The sequence below is a fragment of the Myripristis murdjan genome, chromosome 17 (genome assembly GCF_902150065.1).
Source record: "Myripristis murdjan chromosome 17, fMyrMur1.1, whole genome shotgun sequence".
In the NCBI taxonomy this organism is placed as follows: domain Eukaryota; kingdom Metazoa; phylum Chordata; class Actinopteri; order Holocentriformes; family Holocentridae; genus Myripristis; species Myripristis murdjan.
Window position 1 is genome coordinate 17,850,608 of NC_043996.1, and position 11,467 is coordinate 17,862,074.

The window sequence follows — 11,467 nt, forward strand, 5'->3', positions numbered from 1 at the left end:
TATGAAAGCCATGAACCGGACTCTTCTGCTTGCCTTACTTTCCAGGTGCCAGCAAATGGTTCTCAGAGACATTGATGCAGACATCAGTGGAGAGCAAAACAACAGCACCGTGTCCAGTACCACCGTGAGCCCTCTGTCCGTCACCAGTCCAGCCTCGACCACCTCCAATCCCAGGAAGTCTTATGACAATGCTTACTTCTATATCCTGTTTGTCATGTTCTTCTACTTCTTCCTGTCTGCGACACTTTTCAAGCGCTTCATTCGCAGCGACAATGTGAAAAGGGACCCCTACGAGGAGTTCATAACTATGGGCCTGCCGTCAACACAAAAATTCAACCCAGGCCCCGTGGCAGAGAAGTTTTACTTTGAAGAGGAGAGCAGCCTGTGAGCCGCAGACTGGCTAAAGAGAAGGAAGGAGGGTATGAGCACTGGGGGATGTTTTGACAGTCACCAAGCCAGGAAAACGTCAATGCGGACTACTCAGACTAGACCTGCTAGTGATTTTGCAAAACCTGTACTAAGTCTCCCTTCCTCCTCCTCCTCCTTCTTTTACTCTACCATCTGACAATCAGAACCGTCACGCAAGCAGGCAGGCAAGCAGGAGGAGACGGCTGCCTCTGATGATCTGAGAGAAGGGTGGAAACATGGAGAAGTGTGGGTCAATGGCAGGCCGGAATCTCCTCCTGTGAGGCCCAATCAGGATCAATAACACTGGGGCCTTAAACATTGCACACACCGCAGGGAACCATGGATACCTCAACAGACTGATGGTGTGGACAGCGTGGACATTGTGTGTGTATGTGTGCATGTGAGAATTCACTTATAGTGGTGACCTGCTATTGCATTCGCCATTCTGTAAATTCAGTTTGAACTCAACTGAAACAGCTGATTACAATAGGGTTATACATTATTTTATTAGATTTACTATCTGATTCCGTTCACATTTTCATTTTTATTCCTTTATTAATAATGAGCACTGACATTGATTGTGAAAAGTCTGCACATATCATTTACAGCTCTTGACCCTAAAGTGAACATCATTAATTGATTGTATGCATCCCAAAAAAAGAGAGAGAGAGAGAGAAAAAAACAGCATTCTTTAACAATAGCGAATAGTCATGCTTGTAAAATTTATATAAACTGCCTTCCAGAGGGGGAAAAAAATCAAAATGACACGTCACTCTCAGATTGGTTATAATTAGAGCCAAAGCTCCGTGCAATAGCCACTCCGTCAGAGCTGAGGACTGAGCGACATTCCTTTGCCATTACATTGAAACTGATCTTTTGAGACTCAACACACAGCTACAGGGCTGGTTTAATTCAACCTCCCAGTGACCCCATATGATCTGAGTTTACAAAGCTGTGGCGAAACGTGAACCCAAGACTCAGCCTGCAGAATTAACTTCGATTGCGCAGCAGGATCGTGGAAACGGCCCTTAAGAGCACACACGCTTCTGATTTGCACCACTACCTTGAGCAGAAAGAAGGGAGGAGGAGGCTGGACAGGTACGAGCGCCTTCCCCACGCACAGGCCACTCTAACACTATTTCAAATTTATTTACATTTTTGCATGAAGTTAAAGAGCCTCAGATCAATTAAATCTCCGGGGTCAGAGGTGGGTTTGGCCGGACAACGCTTGTCTAATTTGAACTATCCGCTCGAGGTTGTGCCGGTCCCTGGGGCCACTGAATCTGTTTCCTCTTCTTCCCTCATAATTACATTTTTGTCTCATCCACCTCCCTTGAAGTTCTGGGGTCAACACGTGTCGGCCATAGGCTATATGGTAGCAAAACAACACCATTGTGCTCCATTTTTTTCCTGCCAGGCCTCTAAATACACAGTCTCAATAAAATCATTTAATCTCACTGACTAAATAATTACTTGCTTTAAATTACCTTATTAGCCTGGGAGGATTGAAATAGGAAATAAATTAGTCAAGATTTCTTTTTACTGTTTTGATTAAAGAAATGATTCCCATAAAAAGAGTAACTTTCTGCGCTATTTTCAGAACACGTTTGCGCACGTTGTCCACCCAAAGGTTTCATTTGGTAGTAATGTGTTTGATCCTCAAGGTGCAGGCCTCACAGTCTTGCTGGATGAAGTCTTGGGCCTGGGATGCAAACTATGAGAACAGGGAAAAATCACATTGAATACGCAAAACAAGGGTATAATGTATCTTGATTTTTCTTGTGACACTGTTACCATGTTGGCAATATGCTTGACAATGCGTCTAAGCAGATTCTGTATTTACCCCATGCAGGTTGCACTTACAGTAGTTAAAGCCTTGCTAATCGCATCTCCATTTTTCCCTTGCGCAGATGAGACAGAAACTTTAAAATGGACAATTATCGCTTTGGAACCTGAAAAATGAAGAGGGAAAGATGGCTTTTGGTAGTTTATCTTGCAAAGTGTTTTTATGTAGGCCTACATCACTTGACAGACACATGAGTGATAATGAATCGGTACTACACCTTCATGTGCGCCAGTGGTGGAGGCTGTGGTTGTCCCAGAAGATGTGGATGTGCTGCCATCTGCTGGTGAAGTTGCAGCCCTACTACTCGTATGGACTGCATGGGAGTCTGTCAGTGTTGACTGTGTGGTGATGGGAGCTAGGGCATGTTCAAAAATGTACCAATCAGAGTCTGAATTTGCTAGGAAACATCAGCTACAGTTTCTAATTTTTCTTTCTTTCTTTCTTTCTTTCTTTCTTTCTTTCTTTTTTTTGGAGGGAAGGGTGGGTTGTCAATGTCATTTACATGCTGTCAGTTATTGTAGTTGCTGAGACTGTGGCTGGGGCTCCCACTGTGGAGCAGGGCCCAGTGGTGTAATCGAAATACTGTGGATATGCATGAAAATAAACTCATGAATTACTATCTTTTGCATTGTGAAAAACAACAAAATTTGCTCTAAAAATTTGCATTCTATGATTACCACAACGTTTTTAAGAATTGTGAATGAATCAGTTCAAGGCATTTCTTATCGGTTTGTGAGATTCATTCCTTTCTTTTCAGACAATTTTACCTGTTGTAGTGGAGACTGTGGATTCCGAGGCTGTGCTGACATCTGCTGGTGTAGATGTAGTACTGCTCTGTGTTGTGTTTGCTGCTGTTGGCTGCACAGTGCTGTTTGCTGCAGTGAAGAGGAAAGGAATGAACCGAACAGAATCTCCTTGATTCCTCCATATTTTCTTCCATATTTTCATCTTCACCTCCACTTACATTGTACGCAGGTGGCAGCGTAGTCATCACAACAGTCGTCTGCCTGCAGACACACCTCGTCACAGTAACATGACCCTCTGCGACAGCCTGAGTTTCCAGCAGAGCAGCACAACACAGGAGGACCTGAGCAGCCTGGAACACACAGTCAAACTAAAAGATCATGACCTTCAATGCTGTAGGCTTATGTTCTGTTTGATAACTGCTTATGCCACATATCAGTTTAAACTGACTGTTGTGGTCTTAGATAAAATGATATCTGATGACCAGTAACTCACCCACTACTGCAGGTATTGTAGCCGGATTGGCAGTGGTCAAGTTTCCAGTCTGAGGAACCTCTGAGTTATTTTGTGGCTGTGTGTCCGTGGTGTTAAGGTCCCCAGATAAGTTGGCAGAGGTCAGTTCAAGTGGACTGGTGGTGGCAGAGGTGTTTGTAGAGTCTTGGGTGGATGCAGCTGAGACCAGTGGAAGGGAACTAAATGTAGCTGAGGGCGGTAGAGGTGAGGTGGTGGCGGAAGTTGTTGTGTTGGATGGATGGGAGCTGGCATGGGTGGATGGAGCTACTGTGGATGTATTTGTGGAGTTCAAATGGGAAGTAGGAGTCATTGTAACTCCTGAAGTTACTGACGGTGTGTCTGTGACTGAGGTGGAGCTTGGTGAAAGGGTCTGAACAGATGGAGTTGTAGCAGAGGTTGAAGAGATTGAAGTGTATGGGCTGGTCTGGTAGGTATCTGCTGTGCTGAATTCAGAATGTGTAGTTGTTGTTTGAACTAAAATATTTGAGGAAAAAAGAGAAAATGACATGCGATTAGACAGAGCAGCACAATACAGGAGGGCCCGAGCAGCCTGGAGCATCCAGTAAAACTAAAAGCTCATGATCTTCAATGCTGTAGGCTTATGCTTTATGCCACATATTAGTTTAAACTGACTGTTGTGAAGGTGATTTCTATTAGATACAAGACCAGTAACTAATGACCAGTAACTCACCTACTACTGCAGGTATTGTAGCCTGATTGGCAGTAGTCAAGTTTCCAGTCTGAGGAATCTCTGAGTTATTTTGTGGCTGTGTGTCCGTGGTGTTAAGGTCCCCAGATAAGTTGGCAGAGGTCAGGTCAAGTGGACTGGTGGTGGCAGAGGTGTTTGTAGAGTCTTGGGTGGATGCAGCTGAGACCAGTGGAAGGGAACTAAATGTAGCTGAGGATGGTGGAGGTGAGGTGGTTGCAGAAGTTGTTGTGTTGGATGGATGGGAGCTGGCATGGGTGGATGGAGCTACTGTGGATGTATTTGTGGAGTTCAAATGGGAAGTAGGAGTCATTGTAACTCTTGAAGTTACTGACGGTGTGTCTGTGACTGAGGTGGAGCTAGGCGAAAGGGTCTGAACAGATGGAGTTGTAGCAGAAACTGAAGTGTATGAGCTGGTCTGCTGCGTATCTGTTGTGCTGAATTCAGGATGTGTAGTTGTTGTTTGAGCTAAAACATGCAAGGAAATAAGAGGAAACATGAATGTAATTAGACAAAAAATCCAGAATAACTTGAACCAAGCCTTTGTTCAGGTTTACAGTGAAAGACACAGGTCATCCATACTAACAGATACTGACAACTCCTGCGCCCTCAGCTACATTTAGTCTGGATCATCTTTTGTCTTTTGCAATGTGAAAAACAACAAAATTTGCTCTAAAAATTCGTATTCTGTGATTACCACAATGTTTTTAAGAATTGTGAATGAATCAGTTCAAGGCATTTCTTATCGGTTTGTGAGATTCATTCCTTTCTTTTCAGACGATTTTACCTGTTGTAGTGGAGACTGTGGATTCCGAGGCTGTGCTGACATCTGCTGGTGTAGATGTAGTACTGCTCTGTGTTGTGTTTGCTGCTGTTGGCTGCACAGTGCTGTTTGCTGCAGTGAAGAAGAAAGGAATGAACCGAACAGAATCTCCTTGATTCCTCCACATTTTCTTCCATAATTTCATCTTCACCTCCACTTACATTGTACGCAGGTGGCAGTGTAGTCATCACAACAGTCGTTTGCCTGCAGACACACCTCGTCACAGTAACATGACCCTCTGACACAGCCTGAGTTTCCAGCAGAGCAGCACAACACAGGAGGACCTGAGCAGCCTGGAACACACAGTCAAACTAAAAGATCATGACCTTCAATGCTGTAGGCTTATGTTCTGTTTGATAACTGCTTATGCCACATATCAGTTTAAACTGACTGTTGTGGAGGTGATTTGTCGTAGATAAAAAGATATCTGATGACCAGTAACTCACCCACTACTGCAGGTATTGTAGCCGGATTGGCAGTGGTCAAATTTCCAGTCTGAGGAACCTCTGAGTTATTTTGTGGCTGTGTGTCCGTGGTGTTAAGGTCCCCAGATAAGTTGGCAGAGGTCAGGTCAAGTGGACTGGTGGTGGCAGAGGTGTTTGTAGAGTCTTGGGTGGATGCAGCTGAGACCAGTGGAAGGGAACTAAATGTAGCTGAGGATGGTGGAGGTGAGGTGGTTGCGGAAGTTGTTGTGTTGGATGGATGGGAGCTGGCATGGGTGGATGGAGCTACTGTGGATGTATTTGTGGAGTTCAAATGGGAAGTAGGAGACATTGTAACTCCTGAAGTTACTGACGGTGTGTCTGTGACTGAGGTGGAGCTTGGTGAAAGGGTCTGAACAGATGGAGTTGTAGCAGAGGTTGAAGAGATTGAAGTGTATGGGCTGGTCTGGTGGGTATCTGCTGTGCTGAATTCAGAATGTGTAGTTGTTGTTTGAACTAAAATATTTGAGGAAAAAAGAGAAAATGACATGCGATTAGACAGAGCAGCACAATACAGGAGGGCCCGAGCAGCCTGGAGCATCCAGTAAAACTAAAAGCTCATGATCTTCAATGCTGTAGGCTTATGCTTTATGCCACATATTAGTTTAAACTGACTGTTGTGAAGGTGATTTCTATTAGATACAAGACCAGTAACTAATGACCAGTAACTCACCTACTACTGCAGGTATTGTAGCCTGATTGGCAGTAGTCAAGTTTCCAGTCTGAGGAATCTCTGAGGTATTTTGTGGCTGTGTGGCCGTGGTGTTAAGGTCCCCAGATAAGTTGGCAGAGGTCAGGTCAAGTGGACTGGTGGTGGCAGAGGTGTTTGTAGAGTCTTGGGTGGATGCAGCTGAGACCAGTGGAAGGGAACTAAATGTAGCTGAGGATGGTGGAGGTGAGGTGGTTGCAGAAGTTGTTGTGTTGGATGGATGGGAGCTGGCATGGGTGGATGGAGCTACTGTGGATGTATTTGTGGAGTTCAAATGGGAAGTAGGAGTCATTGTAACTCTTGAAGTTACTGACGGTGTGTCTGTGACTGAGGTGGAGCTAGGCGAAAGGGTCTGAACAGATGGAGTTGTAGCAGAAACTGAAGTGTATGAGCTGGTCTGCTGCGTATCTGTTGTGCTGAATTCAGGATGTGTAGTTGTTGTTTGAGCTAAAACATTCAAGGAAATAAGAGGAAACATGAATGTAATTAGACAAAAAATCCAGAATAACTTGAACCAAGCCTTTGTTCAGGTTTACAGTGAAAGACACAGGTCATCCATACTAACAGATACTGACAACTCCTGCGCCCTCAGCTACATTTAGTCTGGATCATCTTTTGTCTTTTGCAATGTGAAAAACAACAAAATTTGCTCTAAAAATTCGTATTCTGTGATTACCACAATGTTTTTAAGAATTGTGAATGAATCAGTTCAAGGCATTTCTTATCGGTTTGTGAGATTCATTCCTTTCTTTTCAGACGATTTTACCTGTTGTAGTGGAGACTGTGGATTCCGAGGCTGTGCTGACATCTGCTGGTGTAGATGTAGTACTGCTCTGTGTTGTGTTTGCTGCTGTTGGCTGCACAGTGCTGTTTGCTGCAGTGAAGAAGAAAGGAATGAACCGAACAGAATCTCCTTGATTCCTCCACATTTTCTTCCATAATTTCATCTTCACCTCCACTTACATTGTACGCAGGTGGCAGTGTAGTCATCACAACAGTCGTTTGCCTGCAGACACACCTCGTCACAGTAACATGACCCTCTGACACAGCCTGAGTTTCCAGCAGAGCAGCACAACACAGGAGGACCTGAGCAGCCTGGAACACACAGTCAAACTAAAAGATCATGACCTTCAATGCTGTAGGCTTATGTTCTGTTTGATAACTGCTTATGCCACATATCAGTTTAAACTGACTGTTGTGGAGGTGATTTGTCGTAGATAAAAAGATATCTGATGACCAGTAACTCACCCACTACTGCAGGTATTGTAGCCGGATTGGCAGTGGTCAAATTTCCAGTCTGAGGAACCTCTGAGTTATTTTGTGGCTGTGTGTCCGTGGTGTTAAGGTCCCCAGATAAGTTGGCAGAGGTCAGGTCAAGTGGACTGGTGGTGGCAGAGGTGTTTGTAGAGTCTTGGGTGGATGCAGCTGAGACCAGTGGAAGGGAACTAAATGTAGCTGAGGATGGTGGAGGTGAGGTGGTTGCGGAAGTTGTTGTGTTGGATGGATGGGAGCTGGCATGGGTGGATGGAGCTACTGTGGATGTATTTGTGGAGTTCAAATGGGAAGTAGGAGTCATTGTAACTCCTGAAGTTACTGACGGTGTGTCTGTGACTGAGGTGGAGCTTGGTGAAAGGGTCTGAACAGATGGAGTTGTAGCAGAGGTTGAAGAGATTGAAGTGTATGGGCTGGTCTGGTAGGTATCTGCTGTGCTGAATTCAGAATGTGTAGTTGTTGTTTGAACTAAAATATTTGAGGAAATAAGAGAAAATGAAATGCGATTAGACAGAGCAGCGCAACACAGGAGGACCTGAGCAGCCTGGAGCACACAGTCAAACTAAAAGATCATGACCTTCAGTGCTGCAGGCTTATGTACTGTTTGATAACTGCTTATGCCACATATCAGTTTAAACTGACTGTTGTGGAGGTGATTTGTCTTAGATAAAAAGATATCTGATGACCAGTAACTCACCCACTACTGCAGGTATTGTAGCCGGATTGGCAGTGGTCAAATTTCCAGTCTGAGGAATCTCTGAGGTATTTTGTGGCTGTGTGTCCGTGGTGTTAAGGTCCCCAGATAAGTTGGCAGAGGTCAGGTCAAGTGGACTGGTGGTGGCAGAGGTGTTTGTAGAGTCTTGGGTGGATGCAGCTGAGGCCAGTGGAAGGGAACTAAATGTAGCTGAGGATGGTGGAGGTGAGGTGGTTGCGGAAGTTGTTGTGTTGGATGGATGGGAGCTGGCATGGGTGGATGGAGCTACTGTGGATGTATTTGTGGAGTTCAAATGGGAAGTAGGAGTCATTGTAACTCCTGAAGTTACTGACGGTGTGTCTGTGACTGAGGTGGAGCTTGGTGAAAGGGTCTGAACAGATGGAGTTGTAGCAGAGGTTGAAGAGATTGAAGTGTATGGGCTGGTCTGGTGGGTATCTGCTGTGCTGAATTCAGAATGTGTAGTTGTTGTTTGAACTAAAATATTTGAGGAAATAAGAGAAAATGAAATGCGATTAGACAGAGCAGCGCAACACAGGAGGACCTGAGCAGCCTGGAGCACACAGTCAAACTAAAAGATCATGACCTTCAGTGCTGCAGGCTTATGTACTGTTTGATAACTGCTTATGCCACATATCAGTTTAAACTGACTGTTGTGGAGGTGATTTGTCTTAGATAAAAAGATATCTGATGACCAGTAACTCACCCACTACTGCAGGTATTGTAGCCGGATTGGCAGTGGTCAAATTTCCAGTCTGAGGAATCTCTGAGGTATTTTGTGGCTGTGTGTCCGTGGTGTTAAGGTCCCCAGATAAGTTGGCAGAGGTCAGGTCAAGTGGACTGGTGGTGGCAGAGGTGTTTGTAGAGTCTTGGGTGGATGCAGCTGAGGCCAGTGGAAGGGAACTAAATGTAGCTGAGGATGGTGGAGGTGAGGTGGTTGCGGAAGTTGTTGTGTTGGATGGATGGGAGCTGGCATGGGTGGATGGAGCTACTGTGGATGTATTTGTGGAGTTCAAATGGGAAGTAGGAGTCATTGTAACTCCTGAAGTTACTGACGGTGTGTCTGTGACTGAGGTGGAGCTTGGTGAAAGGGTCTGAACAGATGGAGTTGCAGCAGAAACTGAAGTGTATGAGCTGGTCTGCTGCGTATCTGTTGTGCTGAATTCAGGATGTGTAGTTGTTGTTTGAGCTAAAACATTCAAGGAAATAAGAGGAAACATGAATGTAATTAGACAAAAAATCCAGAAAAACTTGAACCGAGCCTTTGTTCAGGTTTACAGTGAAAGAGACAGCTCATCCATGCCAACAGATACTGACAACTCCTTTGCCCTCAGCTACATTTAGTCTGGATCAGTAATAGTAGCACTTACAGAGAATAACCCTGTCTTTCCTGCTGCATGATAGATGGTTGTCAGACAAGTTGATCTATAAAAAATATTCTAGCACGCTATCACAGCGATCACTTCAGGTTTGACATTTGACAAGCTTCTCATCTCAGACAATTGAGAACTGCAAATGGTCACACCTAGAATGACATTCTTCCCTTCATAGTTTGTATACAATATATTAGAGAAACATAATTTAATCTCACACATGAAATCATATTGACAACAGCCTAGTCATTAATTATTGCAAGTACTAATGTACAGTAACAGTTCTTTCACTCAGTTTAGTGTAATTAGCACTGATTGTCCATCATCAACATGATACATTGTGCCAGGAGGATTGTGGTGACGGCCACGCCACTTAAAGCGCTCAGACCTATTCAGCATTCAGTGATTTGTTTAAATAAATAAATAGATAGATAGATAGATAGATAGATAGATAGATAGATACATAGTAGATAGAAAGGACTGGATAATTTAATTGTTCAGTGATTAAATAATTTTGATATATAAGCCATCAAACATTAAATCAAATACTTCTGCTGCTGTATGAATCTCAACAATGTATCAGTAATAGTAATAGTAATTGTAACTAGTAATACTTGAACCTGTAACTAATTGCTCAGACATGTCATTGTGTTAAAGTTTAAGTTGTTGCTATCAAAAATGCAGTGAATCTATTGCAACACATAAGAATACCAATGCCAGCTAAAGCAGCTTTTGTGGTATTATATTCCTTTTGAATAAAAAAAAAAAAAAAAAAAAAAAAAAAAAAAATGATACAAAATGAGGAGTAAGACTGGTAATGCCCTAATAAATTTTGATCAAGCTAGTTAATATTTAATGATATTCCACTCACCATCATTGTAAGGTAGCAAAGGCATCAGGAGCAAGCAGTACACAACAAATGCAACCATGTTTCTGTCTGATGGCTAAGTGTGACAAGGTTTATTTATGCATGAATAGGAGCATTATACACACACATGCGCGCGCTCGCACACACACACACACACACACACACACACACACACACACATGGTGTGGGGGGAGGAGCCAAGAGAGAGGCGGAAAGAGAGAGAAGGATCCCATTGTCTACAAAAAACAAAATTACCTTTTGCTTGTCATATCATGTTGCTGAAACTTTGTTATACTTGTTACTCACTGCTTTACACATGTAGACCACAGACATTCAAGGAATGCTGTTGAATCTTCCCTTGTGACTCTACTGACTAGACTAATGGGATTTCACATGTAACACAGTAAACGTACCAAAATGTTGACTAGTCAGTGTTCATCAGGAAGATCCACCAGAAAATGCATCCAGTTACAGACTTTCAAACACAAACAGCTTGCAAGTGCCAGCCACATTTTGAATAATTATTTATTCACAATGTAGCTTAATTAATTATTTATTGTAATAATTATGTACTGTTTATTTTTTATTGTTGATTAAATTGTTTTAAAACAGTATCAGATGTAGATAAACAATTGTGTGGTACTCATACATTCAGTAAGGATAAATGCCAAAAAGTGCTTTGCTCACAGTACTACCTAAGACAAACATTCAATTCCTGCGTTTGTGAGGAGTGAGTTCTCACCTATTGATGAGATACAGTCACTGAATCATGTGCACAGCTGTAAGAATATTACAGAAGAATAAATAGCAACCATGGCAATGACACAAACAGTAAACTTTGGCTATGTTTCAGTGCAGTGTCATACATGATTTCATAGAGCTACAAGAAGCTCTTTGCAAAAATTAAGATAAGAAATTTAAAAGAGAAAGAGACCACAGTAACTTTTTCCTTCTTGACTTTCAAATACACCCTGTGGAGCGACTTATTGAGATGATGTGAAATTGTCATGG